Below are 8,471 nucleotides of genomic sequence, written 5' to 3' on the forward strand. Positions count from 1 at the left end.
GTCCTCAAGGTCTATCCATATGGTCACACAGTACAGAATTTCCTTCATTTTAAAGGCTGGATAGTATTCCATTGTATAAATATATCACATTTTAAAAAATCCATTCATCTGTCAATGGACATTTAAGTAGTTTCCTTGTCTTAGCTATTGTGATTAGTGCTGCAGTGAACACAAGAATGCTAATATACCTTAAAGATCCTCATTTCAATTCTTCTGGATATATACCCACAAATGGTATTGCTGGATCCTACGGTGGTTGTATTTTTAAATTTTTGAGGAACTTCCATGCTGTTTTCCATGGCAGCTGCATCATTTTGCATTCTTGCAAACAATGTATAAGGGTTCCAATTTCCTCACATCCTCACCAACACTTGTTGTCTTTTTTTTTTTTTTTTTTGATAATAGCCATCCTAATAGGTGTAAGGTGATTTCTCATTGTGATTTTGATCTGCAGTTCTCTGATTATAGTGATGATAAGCTTTTTTTCATATTCCTATTAGCCATTAGTATTTCTTTTTTGGAGAAATGTCTGTTCAAGTCCTTAGCCACTTTTTAAATTGGCTTCTCAGTTTTCTTGCTATTGAGTTGTTTGAGTTCCTTATGTATTTTGGAGATTAATCCCTTGTCAGATAATGGCTTACATATATTTTCTGCCATTCCGTAGGTTGTCTTTTCACTCTGTTGATTGTTTCCTTTCCTGTGCAGAAGATTTTCTGTTTGATGTAGTCCCACTTGTTTATTTTTGTTGCCTGTGCTTTTGGTGTCATATTCATTCCCAAAACCAAGATCACAAAGCTTTTCCCTTGTGTTTCCTGATAAGAATTACACAGTTTCAGATCTTATGCTTAGAAATGTTTTTGCTGGATGCTAGAATGCTAATCTTTTCTCCTATATTCACTCAAAATTATAAAATGAAAAAGAGGTTTGAGAATCTGAGCAAAATTCACAAATTATAAATCAAATGTCAGTTATACTTTCTATATTCATGCATTCCTATAATGGCAAGAATATCTCTGGTTGCACTGACATTTTGGCACACATCATCATGCTCTTCAAAGACTGTAAACTGTGGTGTGACCTCTGTTCAGAAAGAATTACTGCCCTATAAAGTTATAGAGGCACTGAGAGTCTTTTACTTTCTCTTCTTTGGAAAGGTGCAGTGTGTTCCTTGCAGACATTGCTCTGAGTAGTATGTTGCACAGACTCAAACACTGTACCTTTTTAACACTCACAGCTTGAACCCAGATTCACAATCTTTGGGACTCCTTCCTTTGATATGAAATCCAACCACAAGGCTCATGAACTATTAACACAGGCCTTTATCTGTTGCACTTGTTACAATTCGAGCAGAAAGAAAGTAACTCACTGCAATACTATTATGGGACAGTGGGCTTCAGTGATAATAATCCAGGGCACACCTCAGTTTGCAAAATGCTCTTCCTTATGTTATCTCATGTCAGCCTCCCAAGAATCCTGATGGGATTTTATAGACAGGAAAAACAGAGACGAAATTAAAAGGCTCAAAGTACTTGACCAAGTTCAGAGGCAGAAGCAGAGCTAGCACTTGAGCCTAGCTTTCTTACTCCAAATCCGGTGTTTCTTTCATGATAATATTTTGTCTTGATGAAGGTGGCATGAGGGCAGTGTTATGTGATGGTTAAGAGCACAGTAGTTCTGGGTTCAAATTCCAGTTCTGCTACTTATCAGCCAGGTGAACTGGGGAAAGTTGCTAAGCCTCAGGGCCCTGCCTTGGTTTTCCCACCTATAAAATAGAAATAATAACATGTACACCATTGGGTTTTGGAGCTTAATGCATTAATGCAAGAAGAGCACTAAGCATAGTGCTTCACACAAAGTGCAGTACTCAGCAAGTCCTCAATGAATAATAGCTCTTAAAAAACCAAAGGGAAGTGAGCCTTGGTTGAACACTTTGCATGTGAATCCCATTTCTCTGGGTTTTCACTGTTATTGACTGTTAGTCAAAGGTGTCCTGTGAGCTCCAGTTTCCTGTTTGGCCAAATGAAGGCAATGGGACTTGATAAGAACAGTCACAAGAACCCCTCTATCTGGCCTCCATTTTTAACACTAGCTCTCCATTGTCTGTGGGGTGTTTGTGTTCACCCTAGGTGTCTGGGGAGAAAGGAGGCAGAAGGGAGTGAAGGACCCTGGTATCAAATTTGCCACCTTTCCCTTCATGTTAACACTCCCTGCCGCACCCAGCCAAGATGTTTACAGGGCAGGAGATTAAGATGCAAAGGAAAGTGGTGACGCCTGGGAACGGCCTTGGCTGTTTTGGAAAATACACACCAACACACAGACACAGCTGCTATTGACTTCAAAGACATAATGATTCGAGGATGGCAACATTATGATTTGGTAGTTAGATCTCGTAAATTTACGTCATTTGTTTAAAGCACTACAGGGCACAAACAAGTAGAGTAAACTGCAATAGTCACATCACCTGACAAAAGTAATCATAAGATGAGAAGGCCAGCACGAAGGAGAGACTGTTTCTTATTACTACACTAAATGAACTGGACAATTCAACTGGGAATGTTTACTTTGTGTCATACAAGCCACTCTAACCAAGGCCCAGGGGATGGAGGAAGTTCCAGAGAGGCACGGTCCTCTCTCCAACCCTTTTGAAGTTGACCAACTATTTGCTGGAATGCGCCACACAAAAAGAAAACAAACAAGAATTACTACAGATTCCTGTGCAGCATTAAAAATGATTCTTCAAGAGTGTCAATGCTCCCTAGGGCTGTATTTGGCCAAGGGGATCAAGCTCCCAAAGTTCTAGCTCTTTACAGTCAATGCTTACTTTCCCTCTTCCAATAGCTCAGGCCCTAGAATGGAGTCTAGGACCCAACCCCTGACTCCCCATCTCCTCCCCATGAGTTCACCCTTGGAACCCAGGGTGTACTTTCCCAAAAGCCGACCTTGGTTTGGACCCTCTCGACCCTCAGAGTTCTAGTAACGTGAAGCCCTGCATAACTCCTGTATGGGAGGGCAGCGTTGTAAAGCCTTGAAATGTTTCTGTTACCTCCCTCCCCTGGGCAATGAGTGCCCATGGCCTTTAAGACACTTAAGTAAAAAGGAGCAAAGAAGGACCACTCGAACGAGTCTACTCAGAATGCAGATTTATTCCAAGGCAGTTTACTGTCCTTCCTAGATGGAGCACTGCTTGACCACTTTTAAACACATAACCTTGATAAAACAAATGTCAAGTTCTGCCTAACCAGTTCTGCCCACTGTATTAAAAATACTGGACACTTACGGTCTCTTTTTGTTGGTATGAGTTAATAGATTTTTGTCTTCAGTAATGTTTCAGGAAGTCTGGTCTGTTGACTGCTTTAGAATCACCTGAGATGCTTGTGAAAATGCAGAATCCTGGACCCCATCTCTGGCCTAATAAAGCAAAGTTTCTGGGAATGGGCCAAGAAATGAGCATCCCACGTGATTCTGATGCACACCAGAGCTTGTGCTGATCAATGAGAAGTCACCTTGTCTGGCATTTACTCCTTCAGTTCATGAATATGTATTGAGCACCTATGATGTGTCAGGCATGGTTCTAAGCTCTGGGAATACAGCAGGAAATAAAGTAGGCACTGCCAGAGGAAGCTTACCTTCTAGAGGGGAACACAAACAAATAAATACATAAATGAGCCTATTTTAATGCCACCTAGTAGTATCAGGGGAAGACGACAAGGGCAAGGGGATAGAGAGTAGAGGTGTTATTTTTAGCTAAGGCAATGGGGAAGGCCTTTCTGAAAAGGCATTTGATTTGAGCAGAGCCCTGAATGCAGTGAGGGTGCAAGCCAGCAGATAACTGAAGAAGGAGTGTTCCAGGCAAAGGGAACAGCAGGTGTAAAGGCACCAAGACAGAAAGGATGCTGGGCATGTTCGAGGAACAGTGAAGAGAGAAATGAAGCTAGGGCAGAGGGAGTGACGGGGACAGGAGTGGAAGGACTTGTGATCAGAGAGGTTGGGGAGGGGTGCAGGTCACGAAACGATTTGAGGACTTTGCTTTTACTTTGGGTATGATGGGAAGCCACTGTGTGGTCTGGACAGGACAGTGACATGCCCTGCCTCTGGGTTTGAAAGGGCTCTTCTAGCTGCTGCTTCTGTCTCTATCTAAATCTTCTCTCTAGGTATTCCCAGCCAGTTCTATGGCTATTAAGTGAAGAACTGATTGAGGGGAACAAGAGTACCTTCTAGTCACACTCGTACATCTGTCATTCATGGTATTCTTCTGTGTGTCAGGCGTTTAAATAAATCACCATCTCATTTAATTCTATGAGATAGGCACAGGATTAGCACCCCTATTTTATTGATGAGGAAATTCAAGCTCACAGAGATTATACAACTTGAAATGTGATGGAAGTGGGTTTTCTAACTTAGGCTGCTGATTTTAACCAATGTGCCCCACTGCCTCCCCTGATAGAACCACTGAGCTTTGCTGCACCTGCATGGGCAAAACGAAGCATAACAATTGTGAAGATTTAACAAAGAAAAGAAAAGGGGTCTAGATTCATGACCAGTGGGGGAAATGTTGAAGCCAACACATGCATATGAACCTTGAAATTTCAGCTTTATTATTTTCAGTTTGTGCTTTAGCAACTCCTTCTTCTGTATACTTAATAGCGAGTCATGTAAATTCAAAGTCACAGCCCTAAAAAGCCACCTAACCATAGGGAGTTTTATTTAGCAGCAATTTCAGACTGCCTTCTTTCTCCTCCTTTGCTCCATCGAACCACAGCTGCATCCTGCTCTATTAAACACAACTCAAAGTAGCTTCTAAAGTCTGTTTATTTTCCTTTTTTCAAACTGGTCTTTCTTTTTAGAGAATTATCTCCATACTTAGCACATCAAGATAGGAAATGAACTTCTTGACTCTGTTAGAATTACCCCCTCAGTTAGCAAAGTTGAATAGAGCCCTAACCCAAGGCAGCCCACCTAATCTAAGAAGATGTCATCTCATAAACATATCAAATGATGGTCCCCTTGTGCCAGGGAGAGATCTACTTTTTATACAGTATTTTTGTAGGTAGTCTTGGCAGACTAGGAGCTGTCTAATTGAAAGGCATGGAGTATGAGTTAATTGCTGCCGTTGTTTTTCAAGCTTAAACTATTAATTTGTAGCTTCTTGTATAACTGACAGAAAAGCAACCAGAAAGTATTATCCATTAATAATGCAGTAAAGTTCTAATTACTCAGGCGGCTGGAGCAGGAGGATTGCTTGAGTCTAGGAGTCTGAGGCTGCAATGAGCTATGCTTATGCCACTGCACTGCAGTCTGGGCAACAGAGCGAGAGACTATGTCTCTAAAAAAAAAAAAAGAAATTAATATAAAAAATACAAGTAAAATTAAATGCCCCCCAGCCACTCCTGCAAATTCTGAATCAAATGAACTGCAGATATTCATATGTTTAATTCAGTTGTCAATAAGCATTTATATTTGCCTAACAGTTGAGCTGAGAGCAAAACTTTTTGTTTTTTTAAGTCTAAGAAGAAAAAAAAGGTAAGGACAGAGAGGGTGGGGTTCAAAACTAACTTAGAGCCAGCTGTGTTTCTTCTTCAAGAGGGACCACTGAGGAGGCGATGGCTTGTTTAATTTCAGAAACGTAAACAGAAGAAAGCCTGTCACAATTAAGTTAGAATTTAAGTACTAATTAAGTCTGATGCAGTATAATGGAGATTTAGATTTAGTAAATATTGATCCCAAGTGGCTTTACTTTCTTTATACATCTCAAATTAATCTTAATGTAAACAAAGGGCATGTGTTCTTTTCAAAGTAAAATTTGCTCCTATCTGTATTCCAAGAGAAATGAGATTGGAAACCACAAGGATTACATTTCCCAGGAATGTATATGAAAGACCACAGCCTTGGAGCAGTGCTATCTGTATTTCTGCAGTACAGCTTGGAGCCTGTTAGTCCACACAGAGCAGCAGCAGATCACTAAGGAATCCTGGGCAAGATTAAACACACACACACACACACACACACGCTTATATAAACTGACCGAAAGTGTTATAGACTCCAAGATTTTAAGATCTACTTCTTAAGGTCAATTGCATAACTGGAAAAGTGAGTTTAAAATATTTGAAAAAAATTATAATTAATCTACCAGTGACTCCAGCTCCCATTTCAGTCCATCTCTGCGAGGGCTAACTGAAAATCCAGATTGCCTATGAGGGCATGGAGAAATAAACAGTTCCTGATACTTCACAGAAGAGGAATTTATTTAATGCTGTTAAGGGAGTTAGTGATTGCCCAGTTTACTCTGAAACCATCTTTGTCATCTAAAAAAATAAGAAATTCTTGTCAAATGAGTTAACTGTTCATTTTGTTTTTATGTAAACACAATATACCTATATTGTTTTCCTAAAGTTTTAGTATTTTCTCAAGCAGTTGGCATGACTGACAAGAAGAATAATTGTGCACTTGAAATGGGCAAGACATTTTCTCAAGATGGGGATTTTGTCATACTAAATTGGTAGATAGACCGAGAAATATTTTGGTAATAAAATGTATGGTGTCTTAAATTTTACATCAGAATTATAGTCCTAGAAAGAACTATCCCCCTCTTTTGGGCATGACTGTCCCCAAAAAACATTAGCATTTCTCTGAACAGTTTTATCACCAAACTAGAGATCAAGAAAGCGAAATAGCTGGGTTACTCATTTTATAGGTGGGAGGACTGAGGCTTCTTCCATGAACCCTCTAAAGAGATGATAGCTGAGATGAAATCCAGGATGTATGTTAGAGGAGGAATAAACAGCAATTGGCAATGGATCGGATTTGAAGGGTGAGAAAAAGGAATCAGGTACGTGTCAGGCCTCTGAGCCCAAGCTAAGCCATCATATCCCCAGTGACCTGCAGGTATATATCCAGATGACCTGAAGCAACTGAAGATCCACAGAAGTGAAAATAGCCTTAACTGATGACATTCCACCATTGTGATTTGTTTCTGCCCCACCTAACTGATCGATGTACTTTGTATTCTCCCCCACCCTTAAGAAGATTCTTTATAATCTCCCCCACCCTTAAGAAGTTTCTTTGTAATTCTCCCCACCCTTGAGAATGTACTTTGTGAGATCCACCCCCTGCCCCCAAAACATTGCTCTTAACTCCACCGTCTATCCCAAAACCTATAAGAACTAATGAAAATCCCACCACCCTTTGCTGACTGTCTTTTCAGACTCAGCCCGCCTGCACCCAGGTGAAATAAACAGCCTTGTTGCTCACACAAAGCCTGTTTGGGGGTCTCTTTACAGGGACGCGTGAGACAGTATGCCTCCCAGGTTTTGGGTTTGAGCAGTTGACTGGATGCTGATATGACTTCCTGAGATGGTAAAGCCTGGAAGAAGAACAGCTGTGAAGGTAATAGGACAAAGCGTTCTGCTGTGCATGACGTCCGAGGCGTTAACTATCCACATGGCAATGTTAAATAAGCAGTTGAATATGTGAGTCTGGAGGCTCAGGGGAGCTCAGGGCTAGACATAGAAAAGGGGAAAGAATTCAGATGGAGAAGAGAAGCAGGCCCCAGGCTGAGCTCTGTGCATGGAGTAGTTCTAGTAGGAAAATCAAAGTAAGGAAACTCCTAATTTTGAGATCCTGTACAGAGTATTTTTATTACCTTGTTTAGAGTTATGAATTCCTAGAATAGCAAACATACACATATTTAAATATGTGTACAAAAACATTTCAAGGTCAAAAATTGATGAATTTTGGATTAATTGCTTTGGAATTATTTTTAATCATTGCAAGTCAAGCGTTGATTATATTCTGGAATACTATGCAGCCATAAAAAAGAATGAGATCATGTCCCTTGCAGGAATATGGATGGAGCTGGAGGCCGTTATCCATAGCAAACTAATGCAGGAACACAAAACCAAGTACTGCATGTTCTCACTTGTAAGTGGGAGCTAAATGATAAGAACTCATCGACACATAGAGGAGAACAATAGACACTGGGGTCTATTGGGAGAGGATCAGGAAAAACAGCTCATGGGTACTGGGCTTAATACCCGGGTAATGAAATAATCTGTACAACAAACCCCCATGACACAAGTTTACCTACGTCACAAATCTGCACATATACCCATGAAATTAAAATAAAAGTTAAAAAAAGTTAATTATATGCTTATTTTCACATCCAGTAGGAACTAGTTCAATGAATTTGACAAACCTTTAGTAAATGGCTTTGGAGTCAGACATTCTGGGCTTGCATGCTAGTTATACCTACCTAGCTAGCCATGAGATCTCAGGCAAATAAATTAGGATCTAAGCATTGAGTTCATGAGGTAAAAAATTGCACTGGGAGAAGTAAGTGAGACAATTTAAGGTAAAATACCTGGAACAATTCCCAGCACACAGTAAGAGTTCAGTAAGAGGAAGCGATTATTAATTAGATAAGGCATGTTCTCCCAGAGACCTTCAAGTCTGTTGAGAAGAGGCAGACACAACCA

Source organism: Pongo pygmaeus, chromosome 1, assembly GCF_028885625.2.
Source record: "Pongo pygmaeus isolate AG05252 chromosome 1, NHGRI_mPonPyg2-v2.0_pri, whole genome shotgun sequence".
In the NCBI taxonomy this organism is placed as follows: Eukaryota; Metazoa; Chordata; class Mammalia; order Primates; family Hominidae; genus Pongo; species Pongo pygmaeus.